Raw genomic sequence first — 26,063 nt, 5'->3', positions numbered from 1 at the left:
AAACTACAGTGAGGTGTCACCTCACACCAGTCAGAATGGCCATCATTAAAAAGTCTACAAATGATAAATGCTGGAGAGGCTGTGGAGAAAAGGGAACCCTCCAACACTGCTGGTGGGAATGCAGTTTGGTGCAGCCATTATGGAAAACAGTATGGAGATTCCTCAAAAGACCAAAAATAGACTTACCATATGATCCAGCAGTCCCACTCCTGGGCATATATCCAGAAGGAATTCTAATTTGAAAAGATACTTGCACCCCAATATTCACAGCAGCACTATATACAATAGCTAAGACATAGAAACCACCTAAATGCCCATCGACAGATGACTGGATAAAGAAGATGTGGTATATTTATACAATGGAATACTATACCGCAATAAAAAATAAAATAATGCCATTTGCAACAACATGGATGGAACTAGAGATCATCATTCTAAGTGAAGTAAGCTAGAAAGAGAAAGAAAAATACCGCATGATATCACTCATATGTGGAACCTAAAAAAAAGAAAAAAAATGAATACACTAATGAGCTCATCTACAAAACAGAAACATACTCACAGACATAGTAAACAATCTTATAGTTACTGAGGGAATGGAAAAGGGGTAAATTTGGGAGTTTGAGATTTACAAATGTTAGCCACTATATATATATATATACCTATCTCTCTCTCTCTCTCTCTCTCTCTCCATATATATATATATTTTTTTTAAGTTTCTTCTGTATAGCACAGGGAACTATATTCAACATCTTGTAATAACCTTAATGATAAAGAAAATAAAAACAAATATATGTATGTATATGCATGACTGAGACATTGCATGCATGACTTACATCAGAAATTGACACATTGTAACCGACTATACTTCAGTTAAAAAAAGTAAATGGGGAAAGAATAGTGTTTTAATAAACAGTGCTGGGACAAATGTATATCTATATGCAAAAAATAAAGTTGGATTCCTACCTCACACCAGACACAAAAATGAACTCCAGCTGGATCACAGACCTAAATAGAAGATTCTGTAAGGCATTTATCCAACTAACAAAATACTGTTAGAAACATGTAATATATTTAATCATATTAATAAAGGTTTATAGCTCTGTTGGATACATTTGAGTAATTTTAGTAATAATGCACTTACAAAGCATTTTAAAATTTTAAAAATAAGTTAGCTGTAAGAAAACGTTTACTGGAAAGGAAATATAGTAATGATATACTTTATGATTTAACTTCTTTTAGAACTATTCATATGAATTACTATGATTTTTAAACTAAATTCAAAAACTAATAATAAATTCAGAATTTAAGGTGAAAAGGTTTTTTGGGACTGTCTTCAACTATTTAGAAAAATTATGAAAATATGGATTTTATTTTCTTAAATAGAATATAGGCATTTATTTATTTTTAAATGAATATGAAGCACAAATGATATTTTGTTTTTCATTTGTCAATTTTTTTGACAAAATTATATGATAACCTAAAATTCTGCATTTCATGCTTCACTTTCTCAGCACACAAAAAGAGTCATTTTGGCAAAATATATTTAATGGCTTCAACATTTTCCCAAGAACCTTATTTAACCCTTTTAATTGATTCATGGATGGACCTGAAGACTGTCATTCAAAGTGAAGTGGGCCAGAAAGAGAAAGAAAAATGCCATATGACATCATTTATATGAAGAGTCTAATAAATAATAACAATAATAATGACACAAATGAACTAATTATTATTTTGATTTCTTGAATATGTGTAAGCACGTTTGACTATCCTTTATGATTGGATTACCACATTCTCTTGATTCTTATTTTGTAGTTGGCTTTATTCCTTTGATAACTATGTAAGTTTAAAAAGTTAAAGATCGAATTTGTTCTTAGAAACAATAATCAGTACATACATGAAAACTAAAAAAATGTGCAGTATACTGTTTACATGTATTTATATGCAATATAATGTGTATGTGCAGTCAAACTATAATAATTCTACATAATAAAACTGGAAAAAATGTATTTTCTTTTTTTTGACTGGTGCTTATTTTACATGTAATAACATTCCTTAATGTTAGGTGAAGAGCTTGATAACTTTTGACAAATGCATGCAGTACTCTAATCATCACTACATTATGACAGAGAAGTCCATGCCCTGATTTACTCACTGAACATCATGCTTGTTGACTTTCTGTTCCTTGTTAACTTTCTGACTCTGTCAACTTTTCACTTGTTAATCAGATCCCAATATCACTTCCATTGACTTCATGAAAATCTTCATCATTTTCATAACTTGCAACTTTTGTTTCTCCAACACCGTAGTATTAAGCTAAACAAGCAGGAGTCATGAAATGAAAACATGAAAGGAAGTTTATCATGTTTTCAGTTTCCTTTTACATCAGGTTGATGTGTGTATCTTTCTTCACCAATTCCCATTCCCAGATGAAAACTCAGGAGGGGCCCCATGAGTTCACTGGTTACTCCTAGTACTAGTCTCAATTCAAAATTTTGACAGTCCAGATTCAAATAATAACTGAAAGGTTGAACTTGATACAAGTTAACCTTTCCAACTTCTGCACTTGTTAGAGGAAAAACCCTGAAGTCTCTTGGAGGCAGGGTGTAAGTTCCTTTCTCCCTCTTTCCTCATATGGTATTCCCATATGCCATTACTAACCTTTCCATTACTAACTAGAGCTTCTATCATTTCCAAAAAGAATAAAGCAAGTAAAGTTCAGAGAAATATGAAAAGAGGCAGGGGGGCCAGAGAAGGCAAAAGTTTCTCAAATAATTCCTCCTATTATAAGATGGTTTCAAGATCTTTCTAGGGATATGCTTAAATCTACCACATTTTCTGTGTTTTGGGGAAGGCTCTGGCTGGATTTCTTCATTCTTAACTCTCGTGACACAATCACTGTTGCCCTTTGGCTCAGTGCTTAGTAAGTCCCCTCAGCTTCTTGCATCATCTTATGGCTAGGTTCCTTCATTCTGTGACAGAAGTTCTGACACTGCCCTCTTCTCTCTCACCTGGGCTGCTTTAGTCAGACTCCTGTCCTTTAGCACTCGGTTCACTGTGTTTTCCTAGAGCAAGGAAAACACTCCAAGCTGCTTTGTGATTCAGTTGAAAATACAAGATGGGGAGCTGGCACATCCCTATTTATACTTACATGCTCAGACAATGAGAATCCCAACCATGCTCTAGCCAAGAGCTTTGTAAATACAAGAGTTTCTATATTAAAAATCCAAGTAAAGAGGATGAATGTCAGAATTATGTATAATTTTTCATTAACTTTTAATTAGTTTATACTCATTTCATATAAAATGCTCTCAAAGCAAAGCACTTCATCTCTTTCTTTCATAGTACATTCTCCCTTTATGCCAAAGTTTCATATAATCAGCTCTATGGATCCTGTAAAGGCAAAGATGTAGTTTTACACGTGGAACCTTTGAAAACTTTCCTAGTTTACTTTCCTAACTCTAGATTCTTCCCTAATAATCCACTGAATGTGTTACTATTGGCCTAATCTTCCTAATCTTCCAACTCTGATCAGATCATTATGCAATAGAAATGCTTCAGTGACTCCCTGTTGACAATAAAATAAAACTCTAACCCCTTGGCCTGGCATCATGGCTCTCCAGGATATGACCATCACTCTCTTTATCAGCCTAATATTTTCCTATAGACCTTGCAAGTCTCACAAACCTTGTTTGTGTGCAAAAGTTGCAGAATCACTTTCAGTTCCAAGTAAGTGTCCAATACTTTCTCATATCTCTGGCTTTACTTATAGGATCCCCTAGGACTGGGATATGTGGGACACACACACCCGCACTCCACGCATTTCTCATCTTTGCATTTCTATATCTTATCCACTTCTCAAGATCCAACTCATAAGCTGACCAGTTGGCATTTCCTGATTCTTCCGAGGTATCCTAGTTCTTTCCTTCTTCTAAATTCCCACTTGACCTGTACCTACCTTATGATATTTATTTCCTACTTAGATGTTCTTTTTCAGCTTATTTTTGTAGCTTCTTTGTGAAAGAAACTAATTTTGTATGTCTTTATCTCACACAGAATTTAAGCCACTGCTTACACTTAAAGCCATACAATAAGATACATTGGAAAAAATAGTAATTTCTATGGACTTGCCCTATATTGCCCTGTAATTGTACTGAATTTAAATACCTTTCAAAGTAAGAGAGAACAAAATTTATAATCCTAAACAACGTTTCACTGGTTTAGTATCTGTAGGCATTAGAATTCTTCCAAGTAACATACTTACTGCTACTGATGACAAGTAAGCAAAAAAGCACCTTAGGTAAGTTACTCTCAATCTCAGCTTCCATATCTGTAAAATGGGAAAATAATACACTATAAGGATTAAACAAAACAGCACATATAATGGCAGACAGATAGATGTGCTTACTCAATTAAACGATGTCAAAATTCTTAACAGAATATAAACTGTCAAGACCGCTATTGACGCAGCATTGTTCCTTAATTCTACTGCCGGTATACTCTTATTCCTTACTTCCTAAACCATTAAAATAAATATTTTTTAATAAAATTAATATGTGCTGATTTAAAAAGACTATTATAAAGACGTGAAAATAAAGAAAATCTTTCATATCGTTACCACCTAGCGATAACTATTATTGACAATTTGGTATCAACCATTTCAGACTAATTTCTTTTCTATGTATTTATAAATGTATAAAATGTTTTATTAAATATACAATACTTAAAACTTGATTTTTTATTTAATAATTTATTATACCTCCTCTAAACACATACACATACATCTCTCTTTCTCTATCTGTCAGTCTATCAACCTATCTCCCTATCCACCTACCTCTGCCTCTGAGAAAACACAGAGAGGAATAATGTACAAGATATATATATACATATCTACTTATAAATTCATGAAATTACCTAAAATTTTTGGTATAGATACACAAGAGTATAATTTCTATGTTAAAATTAAGATTTTATAGATCCTGATACCTATTGCTAAATTGCAACAGTATACAAAATAACCATTTTTTCACACTTAAAAATCTAAGCATTAATATAAAAATTTACTAATTTGCTAAGTGAAAACTAGAATTTTATTGTTTTAATAGGCACTTTTGTTTATTCATGATATTAAACTTTATCCATACATTTATATGTATTTAGTTGTTTTATTGTATAATTCTGTCTCTAATGAGAAGTAAGCTAATTTTAACCTAAAGATACCTACATATTTACCTTTTAAAGATTATTTCTTTCTAAGTAACAGTATGCAGAAAATAAATTGAAAACAAACAGTCAGCAAGGTGCTTTTAGAAGCTGACAGGATAATATATTTTAAAAAGAAGAGAAAATAAAACCAAGAGAACCACCAAGCACACAGTGCCTTAAACTCCCACAACAGTATACTAAAACACATAGAAGCATAACACAAGGTTGAGTCATCACAAACATTTAAAGGTAGTTTAATATTAAAAAAAAATAAAATTGTGTATTAGTTCTTAGAAATATTTCATCTAAATTGTTAATACTAGGTACCCTAAAAGTTGATATTCAGTAGTCTAGAAATTTCACTTATGTGAATACTTTATTCCTATATGATAAAAGTTTAAGCATTAACTTTACCTTGTTATTCTATTGTTATAAGATTCTATTTTTATAAGATTCTTTGTATACATATGGCTTTATGACATCTGAGTATAATTTGGGGTATATGTCAAAGTGACATTTGGACTTCTCAGCTCCTGTGTTATTTCCATACTAGTGTAAACAAGAACATAGTATAAATTGGAGGTCCAAATTATCTCGTCTTAACTCTAAATTTTCACATAATATTTCCTTTTAGCTGAGTGAAGATGCACTAATTTTCTTTAAAAAATTATTTTTATCATCAAGATAAAAACACTGCTTAGAAGAATGCCTAGTGTATAGTAAAAACTCAAGACATTTGTTGAATAAATAGCAATAAACAAAGTGACATGCTTAATTTTATGAACAAGACCATGTTAAAGTCAAATGATTACTCTGTCAACTCAAAAATAATTCAGTCATTATTCAAATATTTGATAAAATACTGTTTATATTCCTTGCATATATAATAAATTAATTTCACCATGGATATGAAAAGCATGCAGTATCATCTAAAGAGAAAGCTCTTACTTACATAAGCTAATATTTACAACCCCTAGATTTTAGTCCTGTGGCTCCTCTAATAATTATGTGGTATTGAACAAACTACTTAACCTTCCTTAGTATTATTTTCACCAGCTGGAAAGTGGTAATAATAGTAACTCCCAATGCAGCACAGATGGTTGTCGTAAAGATAAAGTGAGATAATAGATGTAGAAGTGCTTTCAAATACAAAACTTACATAAATGCAGGATAATATATAGATGTGTTCAGACAAAAGGAAAATCAGAACAAGTCCACAAACGCATAATAGCTAAATCTGACTGCAGTGCTTTCAATTCTGAATAGAGTTAGATAAGGAAAGATAACCTAAATAAATTCCAAAAGAACTAGGTTTCCTTTATAGGAGCAGCAATTTGAAATAGATAACCTCTAAATGTCCATGTTGTATTCTGGATACCGGCCAAAGGCTCACAGTATTTCTAAACACGAATAGGCAGAAGACTGCAAATTTGAAGTTTTCTGTAATCAAATTTTTTCTTACAAGGTAATTTTATTCCCTCATCTCCCAAATAAATGTACATGTAACTGACACAGGAAATCTCAGTTATAGTCACAGTTGGACCACACTAGTACTGTGATCTAAAATAATTATTTTTCTTAATCTCTCAAGGCTTCATTTTTTAACACTAGAAAAATGAAGAGTATGTATACACGATTTCCATAGAGACTTTCAGAACTAAAGATGTACATAAATATAAAGTATGGACATGTATGTGTGTGAAAACTTTGCAAATCCATACATTACAAACATTCAGAGATAAAAAAATCAGAAATTCCCTAAGCTATTGATTCAGTAATACTGTTTAGCACCTAAAAGTTGCCAAGCATTGAACTAGACCCTACTGATACCAAAATAAATAACCAAGGTTCAATGATTCTTAATAGGAGGGAATATTTCAATAAACAAAGAAGACAAAAGTATGTACATGTATGTATGAATTATGCATGGAAAAGACTCCAATTCCTGGCTCTTACCACTTAGCCACAGAATATGAAAACCAAGCACTTTTAAAAAGTTAAAATGTTTTTAGGTTGCTTTTTAATTTCCAGGAAAATAAAGATTTAAGAGATACTTTCAATATTCAGAGGGAAGGCTTATGTACATATGTTCTATTGCCAAAGGATTGTCTAGAATCGATGGCATTGTCTATCCAAAACCTCAAATTAATAGCATATAGCTTTCAATATATTCCCAAATTGCTGTCATATTTTAAAATAGGTATGTACCAATTGAGTTTGATTTCATTTAAACTTTGGAACTAGAGACACTCAAATCAAAATAAAAATAATTCCAATTAAAATTTAAACCTCTTAAAAATAAAGTTAAATTTCATATACAAAATGGTTCTGGTTTAATAAAGCTAATTATTTCTTACCTTGCTGATTCCTTTATTACAATAATATTTACCAATTTTACTGGTTTCTGGAATCAACTCTTCATTTTTTAAAACACTGTTGCCTTTGTTTTATTCCATTTCTAAACAATTTAGCCCCTTAAACAGCTTACAATTTTTAAAAGTGTTACTTTCATCTTCTACCTAGAAAACTCTTTCTGCTTTTGTTTCTTCTATATAGTTATTGATAGTCTGACTGAGAAATAATGGCATTGTATAACTTTCAGATAATATGGTTAACATACTAAACTTAAATTGGAATTAATCTGTGTCCTGATTTTTTTTTTCCATAGAAATAGTTAAGACTGTATCATGGAGACACTGGTGTTTTATACCCATTTTAATAAACTTTCAAATAAATGTAGATTGTTGATAGAAACATAGAGCTACATGGAATGTTTTCTAATTTTGGAAACATAATTATTTAATTTATTTTCTTCAAGGCTCTGGGTAACTTCAAAAAAAGTATCCAGTTCATCAACCTACACAGACATCTCCACTGGTGTTTCAAAAGCCACCTTAAAAGAGCATGGAGATTTCCAGATCTAACAGAATGACAGACAAGAATCTGGAGAATCAACCAGATAAAATTCACTGAAATAAATAATTAAAAAATAAGGAAAAATTAAAATGTAGCAAGGAATTCACCGTGGCTAAAAATTAGTGAAAAGAGAAAACCCAGGCAGCTTAACCTTTCCATGAAGTGTTTTGACAAAACCAGATTTCCTTGATTTTCCATTGATGATTGCATGGGGTCGCATGTCATGGGGAACAGGATATAAAGCTAGAGCCTAGTAAGGCGAGGAACATAAGAAAAAATCCTCTTTATCAAAGTAAGACCTCAGTGGACACACCATCAGTGTACTGGTAAAGTAAAAATGAAGGTGCCACAAAGAAGTGAAGAACAAGAAAAGCCAACTGTCTCAAACTTGGCACTAAGTGAAGGGAACAAACAAACAAAATTTCTCCCCTAAGAATATGCTGTATTCATCTCTGCCCTCTAATGTGTAGTAACTGTTATCTGAAAAGCCTCATGTGGAAAATTTAATTTTAAGTTGCCCTGGTTATTATTTGAGGAACTCAACAGAAGCAAGCATGACTCTTTGAGGAAATCAACAGAAGCAAGCACGAATCTTTTTGGAAGAATATAATTTTAACTGAAGTAAGAATAAATTTCTAGACAAAAATCTCTAAGGTAAATAAGCAGCTTACATTTTTAAAAAATCACAAACACATAGGGAAAAAAGGCACCATGAACGATACCTAAAAGAATCAATTGATAGCAGATTCCTATCCTTTAAGACTTTAGATATTAAAATTACCAGCAATCATACATAAAATAATTATGATTAATATGAAGAAATAAATTAAAAAACAAGTTTAAAAACACAAGCAAGGAATAAAAATCCATAAAGGGTATCCAATCATAATGAAAAAAAGCAAAATATAACTCTTGCAATGTATAATATAATTAAAATGTAAAACTAACTGGACATATTTAAGAGCATAACACTCACTGGTCAAGTGAGAATTATTGAATTGAAACATAGATCCAAAGAATTTACATAAAAGAAATATTCAAACAAACCAACGAATGGAAAGTTTAAAAGATAATTTAAAATGTTTTAATGTACCAGAACTTTGAATTTTAGGAGAAGAATATGATAAAGAGATGAGGCAATTATCAGAGATGATGGTAAAGAATTTTTCAGGCTTATGGGAAAGCACTAAACCTGAGACCAAGAAAGCCAAGTGAACTTCAAGCATTATAAATAAAAATACTCACAAATGTGTCATGGTAAAATTGCAGAACATCAAAGACAAAAAGAAGATATTAAATGTAACCAGAGATAAAAGAAAGATCCAATATAATGGAAAGCAACAGCAATAATGGAAGACAAAACATGGCATATTTTTAATCCTCCCTAATGTCTGTATTAAAGAATATATAGCCCTCTCTATTGTAAGTGGGAGAGCCAACTGGTACAAACACTTTAGAGATAATGTCTTGAAAAGTTAAATGTATACCTATCCTGTGATTCAGCAATTGCACCCCTAGATGTTTATTCAAGAGAAATAAAAATATGCATGCTCCAAAAGACTTGTACACAGATATGCATAACAGTTATACATGAAATCATGGTGCTTCTGGGAGGCTAAAGACAGTGGCAGTGCATAGCTTCCTAACACCCCTATTGACCCAAACAAAGCAAATTAAATTCTACAAACAACGATGCCCTCAACATCAGTTAAAGACAGACAATACTGGAACATCAAAATAACTACAAGCAAAAAAAGAAGAATCACCACATCCCTGCATACCATCTTTCCTGCTCCTACTCAACCCCTGCCCTCTCGCCCCGTTGCAGGACTTTGAGGCAAGCAAAAGCAGAGCCAGAAAAACTCTAGGGAAGAAGAAAGAAAACTAGTGAAGGGATCCGAGGGGAATCCAAACAATTGTCGGAAAGATTAAGTGCATTTTAAATCTAAAGATACTAAAAATGTGTTCAGGCAGAACACAGCAGCAACTATAAGGAAGGAACTTCAAAGTACAAGTGCTTTAAGAGGACAGGTTCAATCTAAATGGGGTACTTTTCAAAATGTATAGCTTCTGGGAAAGAAAATAGAACAAAGAAGAATGGAAAAAAATCACTCCTTGGCAATTGGCTGGTGAAGGGAAAATATATATATATATATATACGTATATATATATACGTATATATATATATATACACACATTTATATAAAGCCTAGAGTAAAAGAATATTGCCTATTTCTCTCATAAAGTAAATGCAGCCAATTGAAGTATCATACAACTCTTTAGGAAGGAGGCCTGTCATTTAGGAAAGCTTCTCTAGGTCTGCCTTTGCTTACCTCAAAGTCCTAGATGTATGTGCGTATATGTGGGTAATCTAGACTATTGTCATAACAAAAGAGAACCATAAATGAGAGGACTTAAAACCTCTATTTCACCACACCAATACAAAAAAAGAAAAGAAAAGATAGATTAAGTACCTGGATTGTGCTCTACTAATAAATAAAGATGACATTAAGCTTGGAATCTTTTAAAACATAACACCATAAAAGTGAACAAGAGGAAGTTCAACAAGTTCATGTGAAGCTATCATAAAATATCAGGAAACAAAATGTCACATAAACTAACTGAATAAAACCTTCCTGCAAAATAACCAGGAAGTAGAAAAAATGAAAAAAATCAACATTCCATATATGATTGACCATGCTTAATCCAGCCTTTGAGGATATGAAAAGACAGCTTGAATCAGAAATTCAAATACAATAAACAGGAACAGACATAAATCGGGAGAAATGACAAAAAGAAATTGAAATCAGGAAAAAAACGGAAAAATAACAAGTAAAATTATTTTAGAAATAAAGAATAAACTACAAGGTGCCCAAGGTAGAATAGATTTAAGTAGAAATTGAATAACGGGCAATGAAAACAGGCAGGAAAGCAGCCAAGAAAATAAAAATTGTATAATGAAAGAAGTAAAAAGGCATAGAAAGGAAGTAGCAGAAATAGAAGACCAGTAAAAAAGGAGTAATAGTCATATTACCTGAGCTCCTGAAGGAGTAAAACAAAATAATGAATAGAGCAAATACTTAAAACTACAATCCAAAATAATTTCCTTTCTGGTTTGCATCATTTCCTAAATGGCAGGCCTCCTTCCCCTACGGTTGTGTGACTCTTCATTGGCTGCCTTCATTTTTATGTTGAAAATAGTCAAAAATTACTATTCTCAATCAAACAAAATGATCTTAGTTCCTTGTGTACTTATAAAATTTTATGGTTTTTAAAGACATACAAACATTTTAAAGTATTGACTACAATTCTGTAAATTAGAGAATGTTCTATTCCCATCAAGCAGATGGAGAAACTTGGCATGAGAGAGAGACCTCGCTGAGGGTCCTCAGCTAGACAATCATGAATCCAATTCGAGCAGTCACATGTTGAATATTGCTCTCCAACATTCTATAAACCACACTCAAATGCAGTCACTGAATTGACCTGGTCAATATATGTCAAGTCAGTACCATGTGTCAGCAACTGAACCAAGTCACAGGCTGTCCAATCTCTCTTCAAACATCCTTTCTATGTTATCATACACCTATATTGATGTTGCTCTTAGTGCCTTTCTTAGATCCTTTTAAAAAAATGAACACTCTAACCAGAAATTTTAGCATCTCATTTTCCAAGCCTTATATCAGATTTGCCTACTATGGCTTCTCTTTGCACAAAAATGTGTTGTTTTTTGCCTCTACCCTCCCTTATTACAACTGATATTGCCAAGTAGAGCAATAGCAACAACACAAGATTCTTTGATTTTTTTCTATCAAAAAAAAATTATTTGATTTACCAGAGTTAATAAAAATAGGTGTTTTTTTCCCCTCATGTAGCTGGATCACAATGATTTTACACACACACACACACACACACACACACACACACACACCAAAACCTTTGTCTCCAATATATTTTTCTTCATTTCTACAGTCTCAAGAAGTTTTATCAAAAGTCACATTCTAATGACATAATAACCAGTCTCTATTTTAAGAGTACAATCTCTATTATCACCTACTTAAGAACAAATTAGCTACTATATAATAAATGGGAATTAAATTTAAGATGTAGGAGTTTCAAATGTCTTTTTCAAATACTGCTAACCAAATGTAAGTTCCTACTGAGACTTATACCACATGTAGAAGAAAAGTGTGGTTGATGTACAAAAAAATTGGTTTTGTATCTAAAAATATAGCTCAAATCAGTCTGAAACTCTCATCTTAAAGGATGGTTCTGAATTTCCAGCAGCATAATAGATATCTTCTGTTGAACACCCCACTGTTATCTTAAATTCAATTTAGTTTCTCTCAAAAATAACTTCATTTCCTGATTGACCTGTTTTCAGTTGATGAGTTCATTCTTTCATTTACTCAGGCTCAAGAGCTCAGAACAACCATCGTCTTGTCGATGTTTTCTTCCCCTGTATTAATCAGTCACCATGTCCATCTATTGTTTTTCAAGCTTCTCTCACTTGAACCCTTCGTTTTCATCATTACTACCATGCTAGTCCTCACTGTTTCACACTTGGACTCCTAATGCATTTCCCTGTTTTTAGTCTTTTTCCTCCAATAGATTCTATGTACTGCAACAAGATCAAGATCAATGTCACCAAGACACTACTTCCCCTTTGTCTACATGATGCAGGTCAATGCCTAAAATTGGAACTGAAGAATCTTATAGTCTAATTCCAACCTGCCTTTCTCACCTTCAACTCTTACATAAATTCTTCTCTGACTAGACCAGGATACTCAAACCAACTCACTACAAGATGTTTTGTTGTAAGCTCTTATGTAGATGGAATGTGTCAGCTAGAATAATTTGAATTGACTGACAGCAACTGAGACTCAATTCAAAATTACTTAAATAGTAAGGGGTTTATTATCTCACATAAAATTCTTCAAATGCTATTTTTTGGCATTTTGTTTTAATAGCTCAATGGCATCAATGACAGAAATTATTTCCAACTTTCTGCTAAACCATGCTTGGTATATTAAAAGAAAAAAACATGGATTAGAATTGTGTCAATCTTCAATCTCTAAACCAATCACTTGGTAAGAAGAATGAGGTCCTTTTTAGTAGTTTGGACAAACCAAGTTCCCCCCACTGTAGCTGGGGAGGTCCCAGCATCATCTGAAAGACAAAGACACTGCAAAGACAAATCAGGGTTCAGATAACGAGAGAGGCTAATACGAATTTGTTAATAAGAGTCTATCCTGCCCTCAGAAATTCCTGGATCAACTACACATTTAAGGATTAATATTTATAAAAGTTAAATTGATTTTAGCTACTATAGCAGTAGACTACCTAGAAGAGAAAGTATACTGGCTAGCTGCACAATAGGAAGGAGTTTAGCCAATTAAAACTTTTATAAGCTATTACCACTAATATAAAGAAATACACACACACAAACACCTACCTAAACAAGAAAACCAACAGAGACTTCCAAAATGTAGCTATGTTTACAAGACATATTCTTCCAGATGAGCTCTAGATGAGCTCAGTTTGAATGAGGAAACTGGATTTATAGATGCAAATGCCAGGCAGGATCCCGTCAGAAGTACTAGAAGAATACATGAGAACAACTTGGCTTCCCTTAGAATTCTATTCACGACATCAGTTTCCTTCAAAAATAAATCCAAAGGCACTTTCTTTCCAGGTAATTTTCCTGTTAAGGCCATCTCTGTCACCTCTCTTACACATTTATTCTTTCATTTTCAGGATTGTGTCTTAAGAAAAATTCAGTACTCTCCAGAAGATTCTTTAACTCAGCAAAACCTGTCAAGATAGGATCTTGTCAACTTATCCAGCTGGAAGTAGTGAGCCATTATTTTGCTAGCTCCTTCTTCACTATTCTTTATGAGAATGTTGTCATATATATGCAATATGAGCTCATGGACAGCACAAAGAAAACAATCTTATAAAACATTTGAGAAGAACTTATGTGGAAAAAGCTTTTACAGTTATTAAAAAGAAAAAGACAAAAAAGACAAAAACATTTCTAATTGGGAAACGTTGCATTGAAATCTCTGTAGGAAATGGTCACATTAGAGCTATAACACCTGAGAGAATGATTTTTCTGTTTTGTTTCTGTCCTTAGATTCCCTGTTTTTCTTTTCTTTCTTTCTTTCTTTTTTTTTTTTTCTCTTTTAATTTCTTTTTCTGGGAAAATAGTACTTGCACCCAAAGCCTCAGATAAAATTCTAGAAAAAAAATTCCACTCCAAATAGTAGCAATAATAAAATGACCTGCTACTTTGGATTCCTTCCTACATGCTAGTCATTGCCATGTGGAAACAAGATGTCTACCTTCCATATCTCTATCTATCTACTGAAGCTGTACTAAAGTATCTGTAGAAGAATGGATTTCAACAAAGACCAAAAACTACGAATCCTACAGTCTCAGGCTTCAGATGATTTTGTGTATCGATAGAGGCAATTTACATAAATATTCCAAATATCTGGAGCATTTGCATTCATTTGACTTGCAGGTGGGCTTCTCTTTTCTGAGTTTTTCCGCTCCAATTTTTCAAATTTCTTTGTCTGCTAACCTGCCTTCACAAATCAAGCTGTTCGTTGGACACTGTTGTCTCCAGTAAGAGAAACTAGAACTGAGGGGTATTTCTCTGGGCCAGATGCCTCAGTGGTAGTTCACAAGCAACTGCTGGAGCCAACTGGATGTTATTTGCACTAGAAATTCATCATCAGTGCCACCTCCCTCTGAGTGAGAAGCAGGACTCTGTCTTTTTCTATTAACATTTCATCAAGGGCTGTCCCACAGCAAAGCAGCCTCGACCCCAAAGATTTGTAGCCCTTCTATTCCACAGACAAAGCCACTTCCTAAGAGCCCTCAAATGTCAAAGAGATGGCTAGGTCATGATGAGCCCTGCTGTCTCCAAGATGCTGTGTAAGAACTCACACTCCCCTTCTGCAATATTGGACTTGACCCTGGGCTCCCTTTGTCTGTCAGACTCCTTTTATGGTGAGCTCTTTCTCAAGGACCACACATCTCCTTTCAGTCCTGCTTTCTTTAAGGTATCCCTTATAGGTAAGACATATTATCTTTTTTGAAATATAATTATAAATAATGATATAGTAAGACCTTATCTTCTCACAAACTTGGTTCAAATTCAATTCAATCTCATTCATGACCCTGGGTAAATCACTTACATTCCCAAAGCCTCATTTTCTGTTTAGAACAATAAAGAGTAATACTTTACTCACAATGTTGTTGTAAAGATCAAACACAATGCTTAGTGCTCCTAACATGCTCTTTAACAAATTCTACATACCAAATTTTACATGTTTTTGTTTTTTAATTTTAGAAGCTTTCCAAATGCAAAGGAAAATCAGTGATGCAAGAGCACAGAAGAAGAAAACAGGGCTGTTTCTGACCCTTTTTATCAAAAGTTTATCGGCTACATATCTGCCCAGACAGTATGTCTCAGGTGTGCTGTCCTAATAATAAATAGCATGAATTACAAATTCGTTTTGATATTTAATTGAGTTTTTAATTCTACTGGCAGATTGGGAAACAGTCACTGTAATATTGGATCTATTTGAAAGTAGGAATTATTTAATGCAACCTAAGAATGTCTAAAACAGTATATGAAAACTTGTTTGTTGACTGTTGTCTTTAAAAATGTATACTGAAATAGCAGATACTCACAGAAATTAAGAAAATATTAACAATAATTAAATATGTGAACCTACCAAAAAATTCTGCATTCCTTCAGAATACACGTGCACACATACACACATACGTGTATTACACTCTGTCACTTACACATGATCTATTCTTTAAGGCAAGTTGATTAGGTTTCTAAGAAAACATAGCAACATATTTTAATAGTGATTTTTAAACTATTGTTAACATTGTTGTAACTGACTGTGACTGAGAAACCTCCTGGAACTTGGTATACACTGACTCTGTTCCACTCTCTTCCTTGTTTGAACACCATAACCTGTGACATATCTGGCTTATTTATCCCCACTTAACAGGGTTATTTGTGTGTATAATTTTTGATTTATCATAAATTCTTAAAGTAATTAAATAAGACCCAAAAAAACCCCTAATAACTCTGGAAATTGACAAAGAGAGCAAGAATAGCCTCCATGACAATCATATATGCCAACACAAAAGAACTTATTTACAAAACAGAAACAGACTCACAGACATAGAAAACAAACTTAAGGTTACTGAAGGAAAAAAGGGGAAAGGAAGAATTAAACTTGGAGTTTGGGATTTGTAGATACTAACTACTATATAAAAAATAGGTAAACAACAAGGTCCTACTATATAGCCCAGAGAACTATGTTCAATATCTTGTAATAATCTATAATGGAAAAGAATATGAAAGTATATATATGTATAACTGAATCACTATGCTGTACACCAGAAATTAACGCAGAATTGTAAGTTGACTATGTTGTAATTAAAAATACATATATAGGCCATATAGTATATATCGACTGAAAAACTCTTGTAAATATGGAACAATTATGTTTTGGAAACATGTAAAGCATCAGGCAAGCGAGGAAGATCCCAGTGGGGACAAGTTTATCTGTCAGCTGCTTTCATCCAAAAGAGGATAGGTATTCTAAAACGTATATATTTAGCAGCCATTTTATGACTGGTCCCCCAAATGAGAAAGTCAATCATCTTTTAACTCGAGTGAAGTCTAATCCCACTGTCTAGAGATCTTTTTCAACAATAAAGTTTTCCAAGTTTTAATATAAAAAGTATTATAAAGCTCATTACCTATTTTCCATTAATTATTAACTGGATGATATTTGAATTCCACTGCCCCGACCCTTCAATACATTCAAAATAAATAACACTTTATCCTCAATAGTGAACAATATTATTTTTGCACAATTTAATCAACTGCTACAAAACACACACTGGTTTCTATCTGTTTGACACTTGCTGTGTAAGATTTATTCCACTTTGTAAACAGAAGTTTTAGAAATGCTCTTAAATGTTAACTTTCTATTTCCTATCAAAGCATTTTTAACAGTGTTCTGATACATCAGCATTTTTCTATCTCAACACCCTAAAAGTAAGCTCTCATAATATTTGCCCAGTTAATAATGCTCAATAGAAATATACATGATTTTTCTCCAATACAATCACAGAAACATACTTCTGCAGCACTGCATTTTAAAATGCTCTCGACTGATTTCTCCACAGAGCTTGCTTGTCACAGTGCTTTGTTAACCCTCCCTCCACAATGCAGTATCTCAGACAACTTTGCCTTGCATTGTCAATTAGAAAGAAAAATAAGAATAACCAAAATAGTTTGCCTTCCAAATTCTTTAGCTGCCCCAATGCTGAAAGCCAATGATGTGTAGAAAAGAAAAACCCTCATAACTCCTTGCCTGATAAATGAGTAGGGAGAATCTGACAGATCAGAACGAGATGAAGCAGCCTAAAACATTTGGCACAATGTGCGTCTGGCATACAGAGACTGCCTGTCAAATGCCTATGACTCCATACAGCAGCTAGGGACCCTATGGAGCAGCAGATGGGCCATTAAGGTAGTATTAATGTAGATGCCATCAGTTTTCAGTTCTGACTGGGACATACTCCTTAGAACTATGAGCAGCTGCTGCCATTTATTGTGACAGCTTCCTGCTAACTTTTGCCAACTGGCACAATCTGACTCTTTGTACCTGAGCTGTTAAATGTGTGCCTTCCACCGTTTTATTCCTCCAGAGAACGCTTTTAATAATCCTCTAAAGAAGGAATGAAGCATTTATCACCAAAGTGAATATCCATACCGTGCGGTTCTATTGTATAAGACTCCCGCCCGGTGTACTTCATAGACCGTATATTAATACATTTTTATTAAAACCAAACATAGATCTTTCCATATATAGGGAAATGTTAAATTGAAAATTATCACTCATATTAAATCTAAATCTTTAATGTAATGTTGGTGGACTTAACTATTAAGTACCTGGGAGCTTTTATCTTTAGAAATAGTTTTTCTCTAATTAGCAAATTTTTTAAAAAACTATGTCACATGAAACAGAATAATAAATTAACAAACCAACAGTAAGTTATTTTGCGGCTTTCTAAATATAGGTAAATATTTTCATCTCAAAAGGTTCAAATCCACCTGGTGGTTTATTTAATATGTATAAAGAAATTTTAGGTGTATGAATGGATTTAAAAGCTCTCTATCTGAGTAATGTCTACTATAGATCATGAACAATGCATTATAAATGATGGTAATTGTGTATTTATCACCTGCAGAATAATTTCAACAGAATATGCAACCCAACTACTGGCAGAAGCAGAACTCTGCTGCCTTCCTTTCACCCAGCTAGACTTCTAGGGATATACTGCATCATTTTTTATTATGTCGAACAAGAAAGCTCACAGTACAGCACAGCATACGGTTTGTCAGACAATAAAAACTGCAGCAAGTCATTATAAAAATGGCTGGCAGACATATTCATTATGCTGAGCTAACATCTTTTCTGCTTCAAATATCCCTACAATCTGACCAATAATCTACGTAGGAGATTTCTAAATAGCTCTCACCCACTCAATATTATACTTCATAGGAAGCTCTGTCCATGTATTTCTACCTGTGCTCCCATACATGTATGCACACACACATACACAGAGACAAACACTAGATCCTAAGGCAGTGAAACTTCTTAAAATCATTTAGAAATGTGCAATAAGGAAAATGCTTCTGTCAGAAAGGCATAGGAAAGTCTCAAAGATGTTTATATTAATAAAACAGCTTTTGAAATGCTCAAGATATATGAAATATAATACTTTAAATACCCCATGTTACATGTCAAGGAAATATGTGAAATAATGATAGCTCATATAGACCAAAGAATAGTGAGAGGAATGACACCTAGATGTCAAGACACTCTCAGTGATTCCTGCGTTTTCTTTCCTGAACAAACCTATGACATTTGACAGCATTTCAGTTTTCTTTACTACCTGGGAGTAGTGTGTGTGTGTATTTCCATATGCATTTATTTGCCTTTGCTTATTATTTCTAAAGGAATTGAAAAGTATTTGCTTCTAGGAGACTCCAAAAAATGAAACATTATATTATGGAAATGGACCTAAAGAATAATATTATTGAAATTGAGTATGATTTACAAGAGTACAAAGTAAACAAAAATTGTTCTAAAATCTAGAGCCTGACTCTAAAACATGTATGTTAAAGTTTTGATTTATTAGATTAATCTTAGTAGTTGATAATGTTGATCTACTTAAAAGTTACATGGTTTATTGTTGTTCTTGTTTTAACATTTCTGTTCCCACTAGTATTTTTTCACTTTACCTAAGAGTACCAAAATCATAAGACAACATGAACTTATTTTGAATACTTGATGAGCAGTGGTCATAAATGATGACATTACTTTGCAGTAGCTAACTTGCATAAGCCTCTCATAGGTTAACAACAAACAAACAAACAAACGAACAAGAAACTTAACTCTGTAAAAAAAACTGGCAAAATCTAAAACAGTTTTTCAAAATTCTCCATTATTTACTTTGACTCAGTATCAAAGAGGCCACTAGATGGTAAAAATTAGGAAAATAATCTAATAAAGCATTTGAAAAAAAAGGAACATCAAAACAGGAGGATTGCTCACATTTCATACCTGTAGCAGTGTTCCCTCAGAGGGGTATTTAACTGGGCTTTTGCAGCATGGGGTACTCTGTCTCTTCATGTGGAAACCAAAGGCCAAGAAATAAAACTACCGTAGTGTCTCTGTTCAACAAAAATGAATAAATCCATGGTGACCATGGAGAATCAGGAGAGCATTCTTTCAAGAGGAATTGAGAGTTTTACAATACAGTGCTGATACAATAAATCTGGAAATGATCCCAAAGAATTAAAGTGTACATGCATTTCCAAGAAAAACTAGATTCAGAAAGAGCTACATGAAGTTTATATTATTGCTCTTAGTTGAATGCTACTGCTTGAGAATGGTAGGTAATTTGGGATTTTAAAAGATGTGCCTTATATATGTTATTTTCAAGGAAAAAGCTGAATAAAATATTTTTCAAAAACCAAAGGACAGAAAGGCTATCTATTCCAATGAATTATTAAATAATTCTTTGTAAAATGTAACTCTAAGTAATAAAATGATGTCTGGATAAGAAATTGTATTTGTTGTGATCAGAGCCAGCAATTACGCTGATGTTTTCTACATGCGTGATTTAAATGTCTATTGAAGAAGTAAGAATAAGCAGCCTTACCTTTCAGATCCTATCTGCAAGGGTAGTTTTGTAAATCACTGCTTCATCGTATGTGGTAATGCTGTGACATCAATGAATATACGTACTCTCAAGGATTTTCATCGATGATGTGTTTCAAGCACAGTAGTGAAAACATTTTACTAAAAATGTAGGCACAGAATCTAGAATCTTTGAAATTCTGAGGCATCTTCCCATAGAGAAATCCCTTGTATTTCTAATCTGGTTCAAACTGCTTTTGTCACTACTATCTGAATAGAAACATTTCACTCAACTATGAAAGGCATGTAAAGAGGTAAAATCTAAAGGCCTTAAAGAGAGAAGATATTTTAAGAGGTATTTTTATTAGAAATAAGTGCATCTGCATTGTGACCTTTTTTAAGTTAGCAGATATGGACTTCATCATCAATAGTCTTAGATAAATTCACCCCTTATGTTTTGGTTTTATAATCTAGGAACAGGAAAACTCCATTGCCCATTTCAGATGTTTATAATAAATTAAGATCATATGGTATTTGAATATAAAATGTGACAGACTAAGGGTCAATAATATTAATAATAAGTACCAAAATCATGGACTACATCTACAGCCTCACTCAATCCATAGTTAGGTATTGTTGATTTAAGAAAATAAGCCAAATGCTCTAATTTTTAAAAATACCTGTTTCTCTTTATCAGTCTGCTTATTTTATGAATTTCAGAAGCATATCAGTATCTTCCGTGATTCAACTAAAGTAAACAGAAATAACTGGAACAGTGAGAGCCAACTTATTAGACATTGACTTGGCTAAAACAGGACACTCTAACGTACAAAAGTTTCCATTAGTTATCTCTCAGAAAATTAACAAGGTTATGATGCCTGTTTCTCCTTTCGCTTTTTAACCATCAAGGGAATAGTTTATCTAGAAAAGTGTTATTGAAAACATACAGAAACTTGAAGTTAAAGCAAAATTCCACCCATTTGCATGTTCTTACTTAGCTCTTCACTTGTAACAAATAAGCATAAAAGTAAGAAACGTCTCATACACATAAAGGAACTGAACTTGATTTCCTTTGAATTTGAAAACTACATTCTTGGCTTTGAGTGATTTTTCTTCTTCACAAACAACCACAGCGCATATCCAAGCACCAAATGCAGATAAGGAGGAATAAAGTTGAGATCCGCCTCAATCATCTTTCACCAAACTTTATCTCTTCCCATTCATACATATTTCTGCTTATAACTTACTTCCTATTGGAACCTTTACAAACCATGTTAACTAGTCTTAATTCAATGTATACCTTGATTTGGTAGAGGAAAAAATATCTTTGCTTAGCCTAGAACCACTCTAGTCTTCCTCCTAACCCCAAAATTGAGGTTATCAGAAAGAAATAAACAAGCAAATGAGCAACAAAAAGACTATTTTTAAAGTCTAAACTAAGTAATGCTATCAGTTGTTTATTTAAGGAGTGTTTTTTGTCTTGAATGATAACTCTCAGTTTCTCAGCCTCTCCGCTCCATGTTTTCCTTTGTGAGATGAAGTCTAGGTGCACCAAAGTGTGTGAGACATGAAGCAGGGAAAGGTCAGGTGCTCAGATAAAGTGTCCATTGTCTCCTCCAGGCTCTGAGGTTATAGAGGTGCTGCTCACCCAGCTGGCCATGGAGGGGGAGCACCTTAATAGCATAGTCTAGTCTGACCTCTTAGTCTCTTTGGGAAGAGGCAGTGTTCCCATATGATTCAGGGCTCATCCAGGCTCATGTTGATGCTACCAGAATTCTTTCATTTAATCTTTTATAATTGAATCTATAATCATCCGGCAGCAAGGTCCTTCTCGTGATCCCCTGTACTGGTCAAGTTTCTCCTGTTACAACATTGTATAAATAAACTTCAACTCTACCTTTTAGTGACTTGCAAATACAAATTTATTTTTCTTGCACAAAGGTTTGTGGTTTGGCTTGAGTGGCTCTGCTTTAGGCTCTAGGTCCTGTTCAGGTCTTTTTCATGTGTTTTTTATTTTGAGAACAGTCACTACCCAGATTAGGATCTTTTTGTGATGAATAGCAAAAGGGCAAGAGGGGCCAACAGAAACATATGATGCCCCTTAAGACCATGGCACAGACTAACATACTGTCACTTCTGCCCAGAGCCTACTCGCCAAAGAAAATCATACGACCAAGCCAAAATCTATGTAGGGGAGGTGTATAACCATATACTCTTGTCAGAAGCAATGGAAATTTAAATATTAGAGAGCGTGAACGTATATTTCTATGACAGGAAATAGTGATGTATTAGGTGCAATAATTCAGTTCACCGCATCTCCTCTGGAAAACTCTAGACTGAGTACCATCTACTTCATGGTCTTGTCTATGTCCCACTAGCTAGGCCCTGGTTTCTTGTTACCTGACCAGAAAGAACTGCTGGGCTTATGTGTCTGTGCTTCCACCCTGCCTCTCCAGAGACCTTACTAAGCCTGCCCTCCTTCCCTTCTCTAAATCTGAGATAAGAGAAACTGTGGCCAATTCTTTTTTCTTCATTTTTGTTCTTCACAGCTTCTAATAATCCCACTCTAGACTAGAAAAGAAGAAATTTCTACCATATCATATCCTCAGTCTTTGGTACCCCAACTTCCTGGGAAACATTAAATGGCAAACAAGGATATTTTCTTTGTGTATTAGAAGAATTCCATGATGCAAATCCTCCAGGATCAAATGCTAGACGACGACGACAACAACAACAACAACAACAACAACAACAACAACAACAACAAAAGAAGGAATTTGGAAAATTTTCCCTCTGGGAAACTGCTTTGTTTGCAAAGCTAGAGACCAAATGCATAATCAATCCCATTTTTGAATATCAGAAGCTGAATACCAACTAAGTCTCTCTGACTTACATTTCCTTGTAACACACACCTACTTCCCTTTAGACTTGATGGTTAGGGAGAAGGTTATGTTTTCTAGAAAGCAAGAGATAAAAGCACATTAAGTTTTTTTATATTGCCATTATATATGTAAGTTTATATTTTCCTTAATTTTCTGAGTTTCCACTCCCTGACAATAGACTATGTTGTATATAGTTTTATTCCCCTTGGAAATAATCAGAATAACTATTAGAGATAAAATAAATATATGACATAAGTAATTCAATAACAATTGTCGCTTTGGGAGTTGATTCCTGGTAAAGAAATATTGATTGAAATAGCACTTGCATCCTCATTTGAAAAGAGGATGTCCAAAGGAAAGAAGGAAAAGGAGGGGGAGAGATGATTCTAGGAGCTCAGCTAAGGCAATATGGAGGGAAGAGCAGAATAGGCGTGCTCAGAAAGGAGACATGTTTTTAAAACTGAATAAATAAAAACAAAATGAAATGTATCTTAACCCACATTTGTAACAGGAAATTCACATATATTAAAAAAAGAGATAGTGTAACGAAAATACACTGTAAGACACTGTAATGGTGGATACAGGTCATTTTTCAGTTGTCCAAATTCATACTTTGTATAACCAAGAGAGAACTCTGTAAACTATGAACTTTAGAAGTATCAATAGAGGTTCATCAATTGTAATAATAATAAATGTATCACTCTGTTCTTAAAAAACAGCCTTGAGAAAGAGACAGAAGAGAGGAGAGAAAGATATTTCATGTCCTTACAACAAAGGCCAAAAAAAAAAAAAAAAAAAGAAAGAAAGAAAGAAAAAAATCAGGCTTACTCATCAGTCCAAGGATCTATAAATGATAGGTTGTGATTTGTATTCAACATTCAAAACTTTGGGCTTGTTTTGAAGGGAGATAATTATGTAGAGATCCTTAGAGAGCACACCCAATCTGGTTATAAAAAGCATAATTCTGGGAAGCGGTACCCAGAAAGAACAGCCTGATCTGGTTTATAATAATATGTATGAGCAAAGTAAAAAAAGTAATTGTGTTAGGGAAGAATATTTTTCAAATACACCTGCTGGAAGAGCCAAGATATTTCCTCGTGTTACCTTTTAATAGGTTGGACTTCATTTTATTCAGAATATTGGTACTTTAACTCAACCTACTTCCATTGACATCTCCATCAAAGGTTAGGATATAAACTGTACAGTATGTATAATTTGTGAAGCTGGTAATAATTTGCTAACGATTAGCCTCAAAAAGTGCCTGTTGATAATTAAGTATCTTTTGATATGAGAAATACAGAAGAAAGTACTCTGAATTAGATATAAATATTATCGATTCCACAACAGAGAACTGTTTCCTTAATGATTTGCCATCCAAGGCTCTCTTTTTAGAGGGGAGGAAACAGCACTGTTTCCAGCAGGCCACAGGCCATCTCATTGTGCCTGTGACAGACTGGCTGGCTAAAGACCTTCCCTCAAATGAGCAACACATTTTGTTTTTAAAATGGAGTTATTCTAAAATACTCAAAAATGCATGTGGTGTTTAACTATGAGTACAATTTAAATCATTTTAATATTTCAAATAAATCCAAGTATTTTTCAAAAGTAATTTTTCATACTTCAAAGTTTTTTTGGCACCTAGGTCATACTGGCAACATTAATAGAGAAAAATAGTTCTATTTAAAAAGAGACCAAAACTTAAGTACAAAGCGGCAGCCCAACTTAAAGACTCTATTTTTTTTGCTTGTTTCCAAATAATACAATTTTTATCATAACCTTTAAGATCTATTTTAGTGATGTATATTCCAGAAAAATTCTCCAGAATCTTATCAGGAAACAAATGGATGCATGTCTCCATATAGCCACATCATTATTGACAGAACTTGTTCTCCCTGAGGAAGAGTTTCCTAAGTGTTAGAATAGTTTTTCTATCCCCCAACTAGAATACCCTTAATACGTATTGTTAAGAAATTTATCATAGACCCTTATAGGTTCTTCTAGGGTTTATCACTGCTCTGCCACTTCATTAACAGTAAAAGACAAAATTCATGCTTTATTGAGCATTTGTTTTGTGCTAAACACTGACAAATGCTTAACATAGCTTATCTACTTTAATCTTCATGAAGACCTTATGGGACAGAAAACCAACAAAGTAGAGAGATTCATTACATGACAGCAGATCCAACTGTTGCACTACTTGAACTTCATTCTCTAAAAATGTCATCATGCTGTTGAAAAGTCCATGTGATAATGGTGAAGGGGTGGAAATGTGGGAGAGGGTGTGGAGGGAGGAAAGAGAGAAGGCACTAAGGAGAGAATGACACTAGCATCAGAACATCTAAACTCACATGGCCTTGGTGGGGAAGCTTCTGCCTTCCCTGCTAACACTCAAGAGGTCACACTGCCAACAGATACAGAGCTCAGCATCATTGTCTACATTTCCTTCCAGAAAGGCATTCGGGACTTTTGTGCAAAAGACTGCTGATCCGTTTTGTGTATGTGGGAGTATGTGTATATGTGTGTGTGTATGTGACAAGAAAGTATAAAACTTTACAATATTTACACTCTCCTAATCAGAAATTCAGAGAGATACAATACTATGACTGATGTAGAAACAGGATCTCTATTGCACTTTAAACCAAAGTCCAGCTAAGGAATTTAGTCTTATATATATGTATCACAACCTCAACAATTCTCATGCCCTATTAGGCAATAATGAAGTTTCTCAAAATCTAAAATAAAAAGAAGATACCCAAATCAGATAGTTTTACATACCAAAAACTATCATATACAGTGAAACACTGGAGAA

General features: G+C 33.6%; 2 long non-coding RNA genes across 3 annotated transcripts in view; both read right to left on the bottom strand.

The window, feature by feature from the left end:
• Positions 1-2,307, bottom strand: part of LOC116152082 (uncharacterized) — a 63,441-nt gene extending 61,134 nt beyond the window's left edge. Inside the window, exons 1-3 of one of the 2 annotated variants that reach the window (XR_010380484.1) lie at positions 2,153-2,307; positions 964-1,005; positions 471-496 (exon numbers count right to left, since the gene is read on the bottom strand). This is a non-coding gene — a long non-coding RNA (uncharacterized LOC116152082). The remainder of the gene's footprint in view (positions 1-470; positions 497-963; positions 1,006-2,152) is intronic. The other variant, XR_010380485.1, reaches the window with a different exon arrangement.
• A 1,839-nt stretch (positions 2,308-4,146) lies between these two features.
• The window catches only part of LOC116152081 (uncharacterized), a 101,808-nt gene continuing 79,891 nt past the window's right edge, over positions 4,147-26,063 (bottom strand). The window contains exon 6 of the long non-coding RNA XR_004135655.2: positions 4,147-4,327. This is a non-coding gene — a long non-coding RNA (uncharacterized LOC116152081). The remainder of the gene's footprint in view (positions 4,328-26,063) is intronic.

The sequence above is a fragment of the Camelus dromedarius genome, chromosome 3 (genome assembly GCF_036321535.1).
Source record: "Camelus dromedarius isolate mCamDro1 chromosome 3, mCamDro1.pat, whole genome shotgun sequence".
NCBI lineage: Eukaryota > Metazoa > Chordata > Mammalia > Artiodactyla > Camelidae > Camelus > Camelus dromedarius.
Note: the sequence above shows the minus strand (reverse complement) of the source record. Positions and strands in the feature narration are given on the sequence as shown.